At 48.6% G+C, this 16,437-nt stretch overlaps 1 protein-coding gene across 1 annotated transcript in view; it reads left to right on the top strand.

Annotated features, from left to right (window-relative positions):
* PRPS2 (phosphoribosyl pyrophosphate synthetase 2) overlaps positions 1 to 16,437 on the top strand; it is a 181,373-nt gene that overhangs the window by 93,638 nt on the left and 71,298 nt on the right. The gene's annotated exons all lie outside the window — the stretch shown is intronic.

Raw genomic sequence — 16,437 nt, forward strand, 5'->3', positions numbered from 1 at the left:
TGGATGTGTGCCAGATGCCTTAAAAGCCTCAGCGTGTTGGGGCATGAAGCAGACCCCTTGTTTATTGCCATGACCACGCCTACGTTATCGGACCACAAAGTTATTTTCATGTTTCGCAACTGGGTTTTCCAGATTGTCAGGGCTCCCACGATGGGGAATAGCTCCAGAAATGTGATGTTTCTGTTGATCCCTAGCTCGTACCATCTGGGTGGCCACTTGCCTGCGCACCAATCCCTGCCTAGGATGGCCCCGAAACCACAGCCCCCACGGCATCTGTGAAAAGTGAGATCTCTCTGGCTGATATCCAGCCATCTCCAGATGAGCCAGCCATTAAATTCCTCTAGAAAGGAGTGCCACATGGCGAGGTCTCTTTTGACCCCTCCTCCCAGTCTCACATGGTAATGTTTTTCGCACAGGCCTGCTGTCAGCCTGCTTAGCCGCTTAACGAAAACCCTGCCTGCTGGGATCACTCTGGTTGCGAAATTGAGTGTTCGATGGCATCTGTCGCTGTAGATACGCATGTTCTGCAATAGCTCGCCATCTGGTGTTGGGCCGGAGTGTTACAAGTTGTTTTTCTTCGAAGAAGTCTTTCGAGTCACGGGACCGAGTGACTCCTCCTTTTGTCTCCATTGCGCATGGGCGTCGACTCCATCCTCGATTGTTTTTTTTCCGCCATCGGGTTCGGACGTGTTCCTGTCGCTCCGAGTTTCGGAACAGAAAGAATAGTTAATTTCGGAAGATTTTCGTCGGTATTGTTGCGTTCGGGATCGGCATACTTACATTCAACACCGCATCGAAGATCGAAGAGCTCCGGTGCCCTTCGGGGTAATTTTTCGATCCTCCGTCGGGGCCTGGTCGGCCCGACCGCGTGCTGAAGAACGCCGATGGAACGGACCCCGTTCCGTTTCTGCCCCAAATGCCACAATAAATACCCCTACACAGACCAACACTTGGTCTGCAACCTGTGCCTGTCACCTGAGCACAGCGAAGACACCTGCGAGGCCTGTCGTGCGTTCCGGTCCCGAAAAACACTCCGAGACCGTCGAGCCAGAAGACTTCAAATGGCGTCCGGGCCGACAGCCCACCGAGAGTTCGAGGAACAAGAAGAGGAAGGTACCTTCTCGATCCAAGACTCAGACTCCGAAGGATTCGACGATACACAAACCGTGAGTAAGACGTCGAAAACCACACAAAGAAACATTTACAAGGCCCAGGGGACGCCACTGCCACCAGGCCATGGCTCAACCCATAAAATCGGTGACCGACCGTCGGCACCGAAAAAGGCCCAAACAGTGCCGAGATCGTCCGACTCCGGTCGAGACACCGGCACGCAGCCTTCTCGGGACCGAGAAAGTGCTGGAGACAAGCCTCGACACCGAGATGCCGGTGTGGACACGGCTCGACGCCGAGACAGCGGCACCGAAACAGATCGACGCCGAGAGGTTTCGGCCCCGAAAAGGAAAAAAGTCACCTCGGAGCCGAAAAAACACGCAGACAAAGTTTCGACGCCGAAACAAACTGCAAGCGACCCAGCTTCAGGCTCTTATACAGAAGAGCACTCGCTAACCTCCCAAATGCAGAAGCATAGGTTTGAGGAAGAGCTACAAGCAACTGATGCGGACCATACGCAAAAGCGTATCTTCATTCAGCAGGGGACAGGAAAAATAAGCACCCTTCCCCCCATTAGGAGAAAGAGAAGGTTGGAGTTCCAGACGGAACAAGCACCACAACCAAAAGTGGTGAAAAGAGTTACACCACCACCCTCTCCTCCGCACGTGATTAACGTTTCACCAGCACAAACGCCATCACACTCCCCAGCTCACACCACCATGAGCCAGGGTGACCAAGACCAGGACGCATGGGACCTATACGACGCCCCAGTGTCAGATAACAGCCCAGAGGCATACCCTACAAAACCATCTCCACCAGAAGACAGCACCGCGTACTCTCAGGTGGTGGCTAGAGCAGCACAATTTCACAACGTAAGCCTCCACTCAGAACAGGTCGAGGATGATTTCTTGTTCAACACACTCTCCTCCACCCACAGCTCCTACCAAAGCCTGCCTATGCTCCCTGGTATGCTCCGGCACGCAAAAGACATATTTAAGGACCCGGTCAAAAGTAGGGCAATCACACCAAGGGTGGAAAAAAAGTATAAGCCGCCTCCTACAGACCCGGCTTTCATCACAACACAGCTGCCACCAGACTCTGTTGTTGTAGGAGCAGCTAGGAAAAGGGCCAACTCTCACACATCTGGAGATGCACCACCCCCAGATAAAGAAAGCCGCAAGTTTGATGCAGCTGGTAAAAGAGTCGCAGCACAAGCTGCAAACCAGTGGCGCATCGCGAACTCCCAGGCACTACTTGCGCGCTATGACAGAGCCCACTGGGACGAGATGCAACATCTCATTGAACATCTGCCCAAAGACTTCCAAAATAGGGCAAAACAAGTGGTTGAGGAGGGACAGGCCATCTCCAACAACCAGATCCGCTCCTCCATGGACGCTGCAGATACAGCTGCACGGACAATTAATACATCTGTAACTATCAGAAGGCATGCATGGCTCCGAACGTCTGGATTTAAACCAGAGATTCAACAAGCAGTTCTCAATATGCCTTTTAATGAAAAAGAACTGTTCGGTCCAGAAGTGGACACAGCGATTGAGAAACTCAAAAAAGATACGGACACTGCTAAAGCCATGGGCGCACTCTACTCCCCGCAGAGCAGAGGGAATTACAGCTCATTCCGTAAAACGCCCTTTCGAGGGGGGTTTCGGGGTCAAAGCACACAAGCCAGCACCTCACAAGCCACACCGTCCAGTTACCAAGGACAGTATAGAGGAGGTTTTCGGGGACAATATAGAGGAGGGCAATTCCCTAGAAATAGAGGAAGATTCCAAAGCCCCAAAACCCCTACTACTAAACAGTGACTCACATGTCACTCACCCCCTCCACACAACACCAGTGGGGGGACGAATAGGTCATTATTACAGAGCATGGGAGAAAATCACTACAGACACTTGGGTTCTAGCAATTATCCAACATGGTTACTGCATAGAATTTCTACAGTTCCCTCCAAACATACCACCAAAAGCACAAAATTTAACAACACACCATTCCAATCTCCTAGAGATAGAAGTGCAGGCACTATTGCAAAAGAATGCAATCGAATTAGTGCCAAACACACAAATAAACACAGGAGTTTACTCACTGTACTTTCTGATACCAAAGAAGGACAAAACACTGAGACCAATCCTAGACCTCAGAGTAGTCAACACTTTCATCAAATCAGACCACTTCCACATGGTCACACTACAAGAAGTATTGCCATTGCTAAAGCTGCACGACTACATGGCAACTTTAGACCTCAAGGATGCTTATTTCCATATACCAATTCACCCATCGCACAGGAAATACCTAAGGTTTGTATTCAAAGGAATACATTACCAATTCAAGGTACTGCCTTTCGGATTAACAACCGCACCAAGAGTCTTTACCAAATGTCTAGCGGTAGTCGCTGCACACATCAGAAGGCAGCAAATACATGTGTTCCCATATCTAGACGACTGGCTAATCAAGGCCCATTCGTTAATAGAGTGCTCAAATCACACAAATCATATCATACAAACCCTCTTCAAACTAGGGTTCACCGTCAATTTCACAAAATCCAAAATTCGGCCACGCAAGGTACAACAATACCTGGGAGCCATAATAGACACATCAAAAGGAGTAGCCACTCCAAGTCCACAAAGAATTCAAAATTTCAACACCATCATACAACGCATGTATCCAACACAAAACATACAAGCAAAGATGGTATTACAACTCCTAGGCATGATGTCATCATGCATAGCCATTGTCCCAAACGCAAGACTGCACATGAGGCCCTTACAACAATGCCTAGCATCACAGTGGTCTCAAGCACAGGGTCACCTTCTAGATCTGGTGTTAATAGACCGCCAAACTTACCTCTCGCTTCTGTGGTGGAACAACATAAATTTAAACAAGGGGCGGCCTTTCCAAGACCCAGTGCCACAATACGTAATAACAACAGATGCTTCCATGACAGGGTGGGGAGCACACCTCGATCAACACAGCATACAAGGACAATGGAACGTACATCAAACAAAACTGCATATCAATCACCTAGAACTTCTTGCAGTTTTTCAAGCACTAAAAGCTTTCCAACCAATAATAGTTCACAAATACATTCTCGTCAAAACAGACAACATGACAACAATGTATTATCTAAACAAGCAGGGAGGGACGCACTCCACGCAGTTAAGCATGTTAGCACAAAAAATTTGGCATTGGGCAATTCACAACCAAATTCGCCTAATTGCACAGTTTATACCAGGGATACAAAATCAACTCGCAGACAATCTCTCTCGAGATCACCAACAGGTCCACGAATGGGAAATTCACCCCCAAATACTGAACACTTATTTCAAACTCTGGGGAACACCTCAGATAGACTTGTTTGCGACAAGGGAGAACGCAAAATGCCAAAACTTCGCATCCAGATACCCACACAAACAATCCCAAGGCAATGCCCTATGGATGAACTGGTCAGGGATATTTGCTTACGCTTTTCCTCCTCTCCCTCTCCTTCCTTACCTGGTAAACAAACTCAGTCAAAGCAAACTCAAACTCATATTGATAGCACCAACTTGGGCAAGGCAACCCTGGTACACAACGCTGCTAGACCTATCAGTGGTACCCTGCATCAAATTGCCCAACAGGCCAGATCTGTTGACACAGCACAACCAAAAGATCAGACACCCAGATCCAGCATCGCTGAATCTAGCAATCTGGCTCCTGAAATCCTAGAATTCGGGCACTTACAACTTACCCAAGAATGTATGGAAGTCATAAAACAAGCAAGAAGGCCATCCACCAGGCACTGCTATGCAAGTAAATGGAAGAGATTTGTTTGCTACTGCCATATTAATCAAATACAACCATTACACACAACTCCAGAACATGTAGTGGGTTACTTGCTTCACTTACAAAAATCTAACCTAGCTTTCTCTTCCATTAAGATTCACCTTGCAGCAATATCTGCATACCTGCAGACTACCTATTCAACTTCCCTATATAAAATACCAGTCATTAAAGCATTCATGGAGGGCCTTAGGAGAATTATACCACCAAGAACACTACCTGTTCCTTCATGGAACCTAAATGTTGTCCTAACTAGACTTATGGGTCCACCTTTTGAACCCATGCACTCCTGCGACATACAGTTCCTAACCTGGAAGGTGGCATTTCTCATCGCCATTACTTCCCTGAGAAGAGTAAGCGAAATTCAGGCGTTTACTATACAGGAACCTTTTATACAACTACACAAAAATAAAGTCGTCCTAAGGACCAATCCTAAATTTTTGCCAAAGGTTATTTCACCGTTCCATCTAAATCAAACAGTGGAACTTCCGGTGTTCTTTCCACAGCCAGATACCGTAGCTGAAAGGGCACTACATACATTAGATGTCAAAAGAGCATTAATGTATTACATTGACAGAACAAAGAACATCAGAAAGACTAAACAACTCTTTATTGCATTTCAAAAACCTCATGCAGGAAACCCAATTTCAAAACAAGGTATAGCCAGATGGATAGTTAAATGCATCCAAATCTGCTACCTTAAAGCTAAACGACAGCTGCCCATTACACCAAGGGCACACTCAACCAGAAAGAAAGGTGCTACCATGGCCTTTCTAGGAAACATCCCAATGCAAGAAATATGTAAGGCAGCCACATGGTCTACGCCTCACACATTCACCAAGCACTACTGTGTAGACGTGCTATCCGCACAACAAGCCACAGTAGGTCAAGCTGTATTAAGGACATTATTTCAGACTACTTCCACTCCTACAGGCTGATCCACCGCTTTTGGGGAAATAACTGCTTACTAGTCTATTGCAGAACATGCGTATCTACAGCGACAGATGCCATCGAACTGAAAATGTCACTTACCCAGTGTACATCTGTTCGTGGCATCAGTCGCAGTAGATTCGCATGTGCCCACCCGCCTCCCCGGGAGCCTGTAGCAGTTTGGAAGTTACCTTCAATTATTTATATATGTATCATCTCAACCTTAAATAAGTGCATACTTAGTCACTCCATTGCATGGGCACTATTACTACAATTCAACTCCTACCTCACCCTCTGCGGGGAAAAACAATCGAGGATGGAGTCGACGCCCATGCGCAATGGAGACAAAAGGAGGAGTCACTCGGTCCCGTGACTCGAAAGACTTCTTCGAAGAAAAACAACTTGTAACACTCCGGCCCAACACCAGATGGCGAGCTATTGCAGAACATGCGAATCTACTGCGACTGATGCCACGAACAGATGTACACTGGGTAAGTGACATTTTCATTACCAACCATACTCTGCAATTCCCCCAAGGGTTGCTTTCTGTTTACCTAGCAGGGCCTTGATGTCTGCTCTCAGGTCTGCCACTTTCTCATCTGGTAATCTGGAGGTTCCGGCGACTGAGTCTAGTTCTATGCCTAGGAACACTAGTGATGTGATTGGGCCTACCGTCTTATCTGCTGTTAAGGGGACACCCATCTCCTCCGCTAGGGAGTGAAAGGCCTTCAGTAGGCTGGCACATGTCCCATCGTCAGCCCCCCGTACAAATAAGAAATCGTCCAAGTAATGCATTTTTCCCCCTGTCTGGTGCCTCTTGTGTAATGCCCATTCCAGAAATGTACTGAATTGTTCAAAATATGCGCATGCGATGGAGCAACCCATTGGCATGGCCTTGTCCACGAACACCCGCCCATTGTGCTGGAAACCTAACCAGTGATAACTGTCCGGGTGTACTGACAATATCCGAAATGCAGACTCAATGTACGCTTTTAATAGTGCCCTTTTGCCTGCTGCTTTGATCATGTCAATTGCATCATCCACTGTGGCATACCCAACCATACATGCTTCCTCTGGGATGCTATCATTTACTGATGTGCCTTCAGGGAATGATAGGTGGTGTAATAATCTGAATTGGCCAGGTTCCTTCTTGGGTAACACCCCTAGTGGTGAGATGAATAGGTCTATGGGGAGGGGGGCGGGGAGAGGGCCCTCGATGCGCCCAAGCTTCAATTCCTTCTCAATTTTTTGCAGGACTACCTGTGGGTGTTCTCTGGCATATTTCAAATTCCTAGGGGTCCCTCCAGCTATTTGCCCTTTAACTGGGATAATGAAACCTTCCTCGAAGCCTTTCACTAGTGTGATTGCATCTTTTTTTGTTCTAGTATTCGTTTGCTAGTTTTCTCAGGATTTTTGTATTGATTGTGGACTTGGCCAATTTCAATTGGTGGGTTTTAAGTTTGGCAGGAGGATTGGCACTACTCTTTCTTTTTCTTATCTTTTCTGTCTGACTTGTGCCTGTATTTTCTACATGCTGCTGCTGGATGTTCGCCCTCGCAAGATGAGCAGTTGTCTAAGCTTGCAATTCTGCCCCCAGGTGCACTAGTGTGTCAAACTTCCAGCATATGGCCTGCGGTCCCTTGTCGCCCTGCCCTTTGGCGCTGTGCCAGGTTTTGTGTTTATATGTTGCTTTGTATTTGTCATGCCTCCCCTTGTTTTTGGCATTCCGAAAGGAATGGTCCCCCTTGCCCGCCCAAGAGCTTGCTTCTTCTGCAACCATCATTTTGTGGATGTAGCTGGAGACATCCTCTGGGTGGGCCTGCATTTTTAGCTTAAAACTCTTGTCATACTCTAGCCAGTCATCCCCCGGGAATTGGCGGTGTGCCTCATGTATTTTTGATTCGTACAACCAGAGGTCAGCGGCGCAACGTGGGAGTTTTTCTACTATAACACAGGCCAATATTCTGAAAGCGTCTAACCAGTTCTCAAAATTCCTCTCCTTCCTAGCTCTCTTCCTCTCCCTTCTGTCATCTTCCTTTTTGTCACATACGGTAAGATCTAAACCTTCTAGTTGGATTTCGAACAGGGTAAAAATGTCATTTTTTTTTCTTCTCCAGATCTTGCAGATGGAGGATTCCCCCAATAGGGTTAGGAATGTGACCCCCCTCCCCCTGGGAGGAGGCACAAAGAGGGTGTAGCCACCCTCAGGGCTAGTAGCCATTGGCTACTGCCCTCCCAGACCTAAACACACCCCTAAATTCTGTATTTAGGGGCTCCCCTGAACCTAGGAACTCAGATTCCTGCAACCTAAGAAGAAGAGGACTGCTAAGCTGAAAAACCCTGCAGAGAAGACAGACACCAACTGCTTTGGCCCCAGCTATACCGGCCTGTCTCCCCACTTCTAAAGACACTGCTCCAGCGACGCTTTCCGCAGGGACCAGCGAACTCTGAATCCTCCGAAGACTGCCCTGCTCTAGAAGGACCAAGAAACTCCCGAGGACAGCAGCTCTGTTCACCCAAGACTGGAACTTTGTAATGAAGGAGCAACTTTAAAACAACTTGCGTTTCCTGCCGGAAGCGTGAGACTTGCTACTCTGCACCCGACGCCCCCTGCTCGACTTGGGGAGAACAATCACTTCAGGGAGGACTCCCCGGCGACTGCAAGACCGTGAGTAGCCAGAGTTGACCCCCCCCTGAGCCCCCACAGCGACGCCTGCAGAGGGAATCCAGAGGCTCCCCCTGACCACGACTGCCTGCTTCTAAGAACCAGGCGCCTGGTAGGGACGCTGCACCCGCAGCCCCCAGGACCTGAAGGATCCAAACTCCAGTGCAGGAGTGAACCCCAGGAGGCCCTCTCCCTTGCCCAGGTGGTGGCTACCCCGAGGAGCCACCCCCTTGCCTGCCTGCATCGCTGAAGAGACCCCTTGGTCTCCCATTGATTTCAATTACAAACCTGACGCGTGTTAGCAGCGCAGGGGCGGCCGGATGCAGTGTGCAGAGGGTGTACTTTCTGTGTGGACTTGTGTATGCTTGTATTTTGATTATTCAAAGTTCCTAAAGTACCTACCTGCAATACCTTTCATTTGAAGTATTACATGTAAAATGTGAACCTGTGGTTCTTAAAATGAACTAAGAAAAGAGATTTTCTATACAAAAACCTATTGGCCTGGAATTGTCTTTGAGTGTGTGTTCCTCATTTATTGCTTGTGTATGTACAACAAATGCTTAACACTACTCCTTTGATAAGCCTACTGCTCGACCACACTACCACAAAATAGAGCATTAGTATAATCTTTTTGCCACTATTTTACCTCTAAGGGGAACCCTTGGACTCTGTGCATACTATTCCTTACTTTGAAATAGTGCATACAGAGCCAACTTCCTACAGTATGTGAACCACGTCTTCTCGGGGCGACGATCTAGTGTCTAAACGTAGCTGTCTGATCCACGTTGTGAAATTGGGCTGTCTAAAGCGCCCACTCAATGTTCTCAATGTTTAAGGTCCTAGGTTTGCGCCCCCTCCCTCCGTCTTTGTTACTGCATGAGTCCTGGACCCAGCATCAGCTGATAGTCATCGGCATCTAAAAAAACGATTGGGATCCCTTTGCTACTGCTGAAGGGCGTGTTGATGCCTGGATTCTGTGCAGATGCGTGGTCCCCCAGAGCAAATGGAGGCAGGCGCTACTTCCTGGGGGCAATGCGGAAATACCTTGAGAGACCTTTCCCTCCGCAAGAAGAGCTTGCCGGTCCTAAAGTGTGTGTGCGCGGTCCAGAGGAAAGGACCTTTGGCACTGCGGACGTGCCGGTGCCGAGGGTCACTGCGGGGTCGCACCGCTTGGTAAAGCGGTCCACCGCAGGAAACGGTTGTTCGAGTCGCGCAGGTCCCTCAGAGAAAGGGGGGTTGTGCCCGTGGAAGGGATCTCCAACAGGGATGCCTGGGTCTCCACGGGGTTGCGTCGCGCTGATGCGCGGTCCCCCGTAAAAGTTTGACCGGGCGCTTACTCACGATTGTCTCCACGTTCGGACGAGCTTGCGGCAGTGGTCACTGCGGGGTCGGGTCGCTCTTTGAAGCGGTCCCCCGCAGGAAAAGACTTGCAGGATGCAGCTGGAGCCGGTCAGATGCGAAGCTGGAACGAAGACACGACTGCGATGGTCAATTGATTGTTACTGCAGGGTTGCGTCGCCCAGGGTGAGTGGTCCCCTTGCAGCAACCCAAACAGGACTTGGCCCTAGGTAAGTGATGTCGTCAGGTCCTCTCCTTCTCTTTCTGTTTTCTTCTGCCGTCAAGCGAGCGCATTGTCCCGCTCTTAAATGCTCCCCCTTCTTTGAATTTCGTCACTTCCATTGGGGGGTTTGAAGGACAGCAAACACCCCCCCCCCCCCCCCTCCTCCATTGGTCACTTTTTCTACCTTCCCCACCTGTTAGCAACAATGGGGGTGGGGGGTGTCGCCACCTAGCTGGCGCGCACCTTCCCAAAAAACGTTTTAACCAGTCCCTTCCGGGCCAAGGCGGCCGTTACGGCACGCGCACCGGCCCTTTATGCCCCCTTCGTGGGTGGCCTTTGCACTTCCTCAGGCTCCTCACAACCAGATGTCCATTGGCTCCATGATGTTTGAGGTTCTCATTTGTGTGGAAGGTCTTGGAACTGTTCACCGAGCTCCTTCTGATTGTTGCATTTCTAGTCTTCGGGGAAGTCTGGTAAGTCCAAACACAAGAAGTCTTTGACTTCACCACGTCCATCAAAATTCTTCTTATGAGAGTTGGGAGCATCGGCACTCCAGGCCCTGGGTGTCACCAGAACTTGGACCCGCTCCATGCCTCCACAATTTTACCAGAGCTGGAGTTACACCCCCACTACCCCCCCCATCCAGTTGAAAGTTTTATGAGGCCATGTGCCTCATATTTGAATGCACTGGTCCCTCTGGAGTGGAGGGACCCTTTCTGCCAGGTTTGCCCCTGGTGTTGCTCCAGTGTCTGCTTCTGGGGGCACTGATTCACCCTGCCCCCCGTGTGGCTGACGTTTTGTACCTTTTGTTACCCACAGTGGGAGTTAAGGAGTCTTCCCCACCTCCCGTCTGAACTCCTTTTCCCATTCAATGAAACCCTTACAAATGTCCAACTTGATTCCTGGTCCAAGCCCTGCCACCACCCTTCTGGGAATCCCAGTTTCCTTATCCAGCACCTTGCCCTGGAGAGCTTGATGATCCAAACTTCCACATCCCTGGATAACCCTGACTTGTTCCCTACCATCCCACCGGATAGGGAATCCAAGAGCCTGGACAAGTTTGTCAAGAGAATGTTCTCTTTTTCCAGCCTAGCACTGCCTGGGGCCTCTTGGGCCCTTTTCCCCCATACAATATGGGACTCAGTTGTGCAAGTGTTTTTCATGGTCTCGGAGGAGGCCTGAGCTATACTCACCCAGGCTGTTGCTGATGGGCGAGATGCAGCAAAATTCACCAGAAGGTGTGACCTCGACAAGAGAGGCTTGCTGTGCTGGTTGAGTTCTTCGTCAGTGGGCTTGTGGCGCCACACCTGGCTAAGAACTTTTTTTTTTCTTTAATTTTTTGCTTTTCATGTGGTGTCCAGTCCCTCCGCCTTGTGATATCTCTCTCCTTTTTGGAGAGAAGGTAGATTCAGTGCTGAAGCACTTTGAGGACAACAGACTTAAAACCAGGCCCTTGGGATCGTCTGTTGGCCCCTCGCCAACCCCAATCTGTCTTCTGCCTCTTTCGTGGCCATGATAAGGATCTTCAAATACACCCTTACCCCCCAGCCACCATGGCCAAAATGCTTTTCAGCCTTTTCTAGGCTGAGGACCTGGGTGCCACAGGTAGCCAGTGGCCAAGTCAGTCCATCATTCCACCATCAGCTGCAGCCTCCAAGCCTCTTTAGTTTGATCTTAGACCATCATGGGCATCCAGTGGGATGAGGGATGCAACATCAGCTGCCCCACTGGTGGTCAGTGACATTGGATAGCTGGTTTCTTCATATTGTCAAAAGGGGCTACTTCCTCTTTTTTGTTACTACCCTGCTATGCATGCCACCCATGTACATTCGGCTGGAGGAGCAGCATTCCTCCTTACTCCATCAAGAAGTGCAGGCTTCACTTCCCAAACTCAAGCTGATTAGTGCCACACATCACTCCTGAGATCAGAGGTCTTCGGAGGAGTCCGGGCTCCACATCCACCTGTTAGAGCTCTAGGCAATTCACTTGGCGCTGAAAGCCTTTCTTTCTTGATCAAGGGAAGATTGCTTCAGGTGTTCATGGATAACACCGGTGCCATGTGATATTGCAACAAACAGGGTGGGATGGGATCATGGACCTTTTTTGTTAAGATGCCCTGTGTCCCTGGACATGGCTTGAACATCAGGGCATTTCCCTGGCGGTTCAACACCCGGCAGGCGCTCTGAACACCAGAGCGTACAAACTCAGATGCAGTGCCCAGGGGATTACGAATGCGGTCTTCATCCAGTGGTGGTCCAATGTCTTAGCAGTGGGGAGAGCCTTTGTTCTCTTTGCCCCCGCCGAGAACATAAAATATCAGCAATTTTACATGCTGCAATTTCCAAAGCAACTCTCTCCCTCTCTCTCGCTTGGACTCTTTTCTTCTTGAGTAGAGCTCTGGCCTTGTATGTGCCTTTCTGCCAATACCACTCCCGTCCAGCGTGTTCAAGAAGATCAGGAACTGGGCCCCTCCAGATTGTACACAGTCTGGTATCCGGAGCTGTTGAGCATGACCATTGGTCCTCCAATCAGGCTGTCTTTTTGAGAGGATTTTCTGTGGTGGCAGCCACAGGGTAGAGTTCTTCACCTGAGCACTCTACCTTCATGCGTGGAGATTGAGTGACAACAGTTGTCCACTTTTGACATCCCTCCTGAAGTCTGTAATGTTCTGGCAGCAAGGTGTCCCTCCACCAAGTTAAGATATGCCTTTGGGACAAGATTGTCGTGGTTTGTTTCCCACAATGTTAACCACAGCAAATTTCCCCCCCCCCCCCCCCCCCTCAATTGCCCAATTGCACCTTTATCACATTCTCTTGTTTGCGTTGTCTTTGACCCAGCAAGGCTATTCCCGGGGCACAGGTAAGGGTTACCTTTCTGTCATCTTAGCGTTCTTGCAGTTGCCGGACCATCCTTCCCTCTTTGTCACCTGTTGTGGCTAGGTTCCTTAAAAGTCTGCAGCATCTTTTTCCACCTATGCCCTTCATCATACCTCAGCGAGACCTCAACCTGTTCCTCACCTTTCTCATGTGTGCACCATTCTAGCCTCTTCACAGTTGTCTTCTTAGGCTCTTGACAATAAAAACTGTCTTTACAGTAGCCATAACATCGGCCATGATGGTCAGTGAATTGCAGGTGCTCTCTACGCACCCTCCTTACACCATATATCCAGGCAAGCTAGTCCTCTGGAGACCGGCCTCCTTCCTTCTGAAGGTTTTGACTCCATTCCATCTAGGCCAAAACATCACTCTGCTTAATTTCATTTGCTCCACTTCTTCCCTCCAGAGAGGAGAGACTGTGTGGACCGAAAAAGAGCAGCGTTCTACCTAAATCGCAGAAGAGATTTCCAGGTGAACAATCAACTCTTAGGCTATAAGGGAGCAAAAAAAAGGTGGAGGCTGCACAAAAGAGAACCATCTTCCAGTGGTATATCTTGTGTTTTAAGATCTGCTCCACATTGGCAAAGAAGGAGCAGCTGCCCCCATATCACCCCCTTGGCATGCAGACCTACTATATGTAGGCACCAGAATCAATATGATCATGTAAGTATGTTTGCAATAGAAATTATCACAGGTTTGGAAAGTTGACACAATGCTATTTTCTGGAGCTGCAATGTTACCCTATGAAGAGAACATTTATGGCAAAGAGGTACTCTACAAAAACTTATGCTCACCTTAAGTCTGGAAGATTGTTCTTGTAAGGCAGGGTCTTATGCCACACCAGCTGATCAACAGGGGCAGCCGGGTGCAGTTCAGCTTCTAGTGGCCTGTTGAAGTCAATGGAGATCAGTCAGATCAAAAAGATGCTGCAGGTAGGGACTGGGGGGAACAGTCCAGGTGAACCAACAAGGAGGTTCAATTCTTTTGATACTCTGGGACTTGGTAACACCTGCGGTGATCCAATATGACTGAACCAACAAGTTAGCTCAGATCTCACGGGATTCGGGGACGTATGGGCACCTTTGGTCCTCTTCTCCTAGGTCAGGGGCGGCTGGATACAGAGATGCAGTGGACCATCTGGTTTCTTTCACCAAGTGGGGGGCAGGGGGGTCTGCAGAAAGAGGCTGCAGGCGTCTGTGTGAAGGTTGCAGTGGGAAGGCCACAATGTACTTTCTCTCTGGAAGGACTGGGGACCACGCTGGCATCGTTGACCCACTTCAACGTGGGCTGGGGGCATGCGTGCAATTGTGCTGTCTGTAATCTGTTTTTTGGCTGTCCTGAGTCCTCTTGGTGTTTCTTGGGGTGCCTGCAAGTTGCAGGGATGCAGCACCGCTACTCCACAGGGTGTCCTGGTTCTGGGGCGAAGACTGGCAGTCCTCCCGGAGTTTTGGAGGCACAAGCAGCTGATGGACGAGGCATCTTTGTCGCAATTGTTGAAGTCACACTTGGTGCTAGCCTGCCTGCTATCACTGGTCTTCAGTTATTGCTTTTGCGTCTCTGGAGTGTCCGTCCGGTTGGCAGGATCAGAATTATTTTTTTGTTGTTGTTTTTTTGTGCCAGTGGCTCCCCTAAATACTGAATTTAGAGGTGTTAGGGCATTGTAGAATGGTAGCCAATGGCCTACCCCTGAGGTCACTATGCCCCCCTATATGTCCACTTCCTGTGGGGAGTGGACATAACCCTGTCTCAAGGTTCCTAGCTCTGCCATCACAGAGATGGCAGACTTTAGAATTTTGTGTCCCCATCAGACCGCTCATTTTAGGGGTTGGAACTGACCTAAGGGATAGACATGCCTCTGACTATTAATTTTCCCACATGTCCAGGTGCCAGATGGGCCCTGGGTCAGGTGGGTTGGCATCTCCTCCTCTGAGGGAAGCTAGATCTGCATACCAAGGGCGGTGAGCACTTTAAAGCCCCCTGCCTTGGAATGCAGATTTGCGGGTCATCCTGTTAAGGGTGTGTGAACGCCCCTTACCAGAGCAGACTTTGTTCCTGACATCCTGAAAGTGGAGGCGGTCACCCTTGGGGGGGTGGGGGTGGATTTAAAAAAACATGCCCGTTGGTGGCAGGCTGGCTAGAACTAGTCCGCCAGTACCCCTGCAGCTAGCAGGTTTTTCAGAGAGCATCTCTAAGGTGCCCTCTGGGTGCAAGTATTCATAAATACATCACTGGGATCAGTGAGTTTATTAATCCGAGATGTTTGATACCAAACATCTCTGGTTTCAGTGAAGCCATCATGTAGCTGGGGAGCTCGTATTGACTATTGCCCAGCACATATACTTAGAATGGCTTCCTTGATCACTTAAACGGTCTAAGAATCGACAGACATAGCAGGGGCTTATCTGATCGTTCAGATATGTCCACACATGGAATATAATGCAAACTGCCTTAAGGCCTAGGTGTCTGTTGTAGAGGTGACTTACAAATATTACATGCAGTGTGCCACGTGTATTAACTTTTAGCTACACCATGACATGCATTCTGCAATGGCAGTCTGCATGAGCTAGGTGAGGGGTTACCTCATTGGTAACCGTGCACTAGGTACCAGGGTACCATCTACTAAGAACTTGCAGGGGTGCCAAAAGGTTTGCCAATTGGGGGACAGTTTTACAGTTTTTTAGGGAAATATCTGGCACTGAGGAACCTGGTTAGCAGGAACCAGTACACTTTCTGTCAAATACCAGGCAAAAGGTGGGGATGACCATGCCAAAAAGGAGCATGTAACTACACAATGCTCTACCACACTGCTATAATTACATTTAAAAATCGCCAACTTGGTGTCCATTAAAGCTAGGGGGTCTCAAAAGTATGTAGTATCTACAATATTTAGTCAGTTCATCACCCCACATTATTTCTCTGGTATCATCCATTCTTGCTTTGCCTTTTGTAAATGCTAAAAGGATGGGCTCTAATGGTAGCATATTTTTTTCTTTGGATAAAGAATTAACTCGCTGATATCACACACATCCATACTGTCAAAGCTGGATTGTTTACCTTCGAAAATACCATATTAAATAGTCTTAGAAAGGCCGTACTGCCTGCATGAACTAAGCCATCTATATCAGTAAAGGACTGATTTCATTGCTTTTAGAGCTCTGTATGACATCAGTCTTTTGCCTTAATTTGATTGTCAGAGCTGATTAACAGAGTCCGATGCATATAGATGTATTACCTATTATGAAGTTGTAACCCTATTGGTTTTAGTTATCATGTGGCTCTCCTGACTTGCTCTTACGGATCAATATGAAGAACTGAAACCTCATTTGGCTATTCTACATGTGGTATTTTTTTGTAAACACTACAAAGCGTGTGGCAAAGTAATTATCAGTATTCTGGGGTATTGCTCATTTCAATCTTTAAATCTAAAAAATACATTTGTGAATAAATATGTAAAACAATTT

This window comes from Pleurodeles waltl, chromosome 8 (genome assembly GCF_031143425.1).
Source record: "Pleurodeles waltl isolate 20211129_DDA chromosome 8, aPleWal1.hap1.20221129, whole genome shotgun sequence".
NCBI lineage: Eukaryota > Metazoa > Chordata > Amphibia > Caudata > Salamandridae > Pleurodeles > Pleurodeles waltl.